Source organism: Nicotiana tomentosiformis, unplaced genomic scaffold, assembly GCF_000390325.3.
Source record: "Nicotiana tomentosiformis unplaced genomic scaffold, ASM39032v3 Un00154, whole genome shotgun sequence".
NCBI classification, from domain to species: domain Eukaryota; kingdom Viridiplantae; phylum Streptophyta; class Magnoliopsida; order Solanales; family Solanaceae; genus Nicotiana; species Nicotiana tomentosiformis.
This window is the reverse complement of record NW_027174713.1, coordinates 68,101-70,370: the sequence shown is the minus strand read 5'-3', so window position 1 is coordinate 70,370 and position 2,270 is coordinate 68,101.

Sequence of the window (2,270 nt, the reverse complement as noted above, 5' to 3'; positions counted from 1 at the left end):
ATGTCCTATGCTAAATGATGATGAACCTTAAGAAAATAAATTGGGCTCATGTGCCATTGAAATTGACTTATTGATTCACCATGCATGTGCTAACGTAATGGGCTATGATTCTCCATGATGAGCATGAATATGAAGTGTTCCAATGATCCGGGAACTTACGACCTTAATGTAATGTTAATCATGTCGCTTTGATTTTATAAATGGTTATGTGCATAATGATGTGTTATTAACCGTATGGACAGGCTATGAAACGCATATGTGAACCCTATGGACTGGCTATGAAACGTATAGGTGTATAATATAATATGAATGAACAATGTGAACGGTCTATGAAACGCACATGTGTATTGTATGGTATATATGAAACACACAGGTGTATTGTGTAAGTAAACATTGTGAAAGGTCAATGAAATGCACCTGCGTATTGTGTAAGGATCCGTTAAAATTTTCATAATTATTTAAGATTTTAAAGTGCTCCAGCGGTATTTGAGGATAATGTATTCGAGTATTAATGTAGATCTATGGGATAGGACCACATTAGTTTTAAATGAAAATATATGTTCAAGGTGTGTTGGAACATAATAAGGAGTTTTGTGAATGGTAAGAATTTGTGTGGAACAAGTTGGATATATTAAGTGGAAAGGATGTCTCAATTAGCACAAGACTCGACTTCTAACGAATAGAAATCCCTCAATATAAAGACTTAGGTTGTGATATACCTATCCAATTATAGCCCTCTTAGTCTAGATTCTAATTCTTTAAACCGTTCGTCATTTGAACATTTCTACAAGATATTATGACCAAATTACCATAGACTGGCAGAGGAGTGAACTGCGGATGCGAAGCATCCGAGGCCGCATCCGAATGAAGGGCTAGCAGTGAAGTGCTGCCATAGCATCTGGGGCAGCATCCGAAACCCAGATTTCAGGGTACATTTTCACCACTTCACTTGGACGAAATTTGGAGCTCTTCTCCACTCTCTGAAGACCACCAGCTTCCCTCTTCTTCAAGGTAAGCAATCCCCATTATCTTGGTGTGAAATTCCATTATTTCTACACTAGTATTTATGAAATCTACACATAAAATACTTAGATCTTCAATAACTCAAAGGAGGGTTTTGCAAGATTTCTTCCAAAAGGTAATCCTACACCCTTAGACTTACATGTATGGATATATTATGAGAACATGAGTATGAATTAAGTATTAGAACTTATGGTACGGTGATTGGAAGCCATGAGTTCCCAATTTAAATACATAACCATTGTAGAGATTGAAAGGTGATTATTTGATGGCATTTTGTTGGTTGGGTGTGGATGGATGGTCATGTATTTGATGTTCAAAGTAATGAATTGTTTAATAATGATGGTGGGATAAATCGTTGGTAAATGGTAGTAGCTGGATGAACTAATTCTATAGTTGAGAGATGTAGAGATTCATGCCTACTAGGTGTTTGATAAAATGCCTAAATGGCCTAAACTATGGAATTTGTTACTAATGCTGCTCACATTGGATGTTGTTATTGTAGATTGATGTTTCTTAGTATAGTGGATCATTGTAGTATCATTAAGGGGCACATTTCAAGTATGTTGGCTAAACTATTCTCTAAGAATTGAATTCCACGATGTTCCCGTAAGTTTCAAGTATGGTTGTCTCAATAAATTTGATTGTCCTGAATAAGAAAAGTGTCGAGAATTATATATTCAAAAAAGTCTTACGAACGTTCCTATCACATTATGTTATCCTTTGGGAATGTCTTCAAGAATGATATGTGTATTAAAATGCTATATCTTTGAGTCATGTTTCAAGTGAAGGCTATGATGCCAAATTGTGTGAGAAAATCTCAATATGCTTAAGACTCTTAATTGCTCATATGTGTACCTAAAGTCTTGAACATCAATTTGCTCATATGTACTTTCAAATATAATCTCATTTATGAGCTTACATCAATTTACTTATGATGTACTTTCACGTATGAAAATATGGGGTGTAACATCTTCCCCCCTTATGAACATTCATCTTCGAATGTTGACTTATGTGCTTATAAGTCTCATAACCTATAGCTTTTACGAATACTTCAATACTGTCCTTGCCATCTACGCAACTGTTCTGTGAATAAATCTAAAGGCCAGTGCATTCCGCCCTATAGGCCTCTTTCTCACACCACGACTTGTGGTCGGAATTCATCCAATCTCGTAACAATTGTTACCTTCTATCATGCAGCTTGTACGACTTTGTCCTTGTATGTGCGACTATGTGACCCTTCTCTTCTT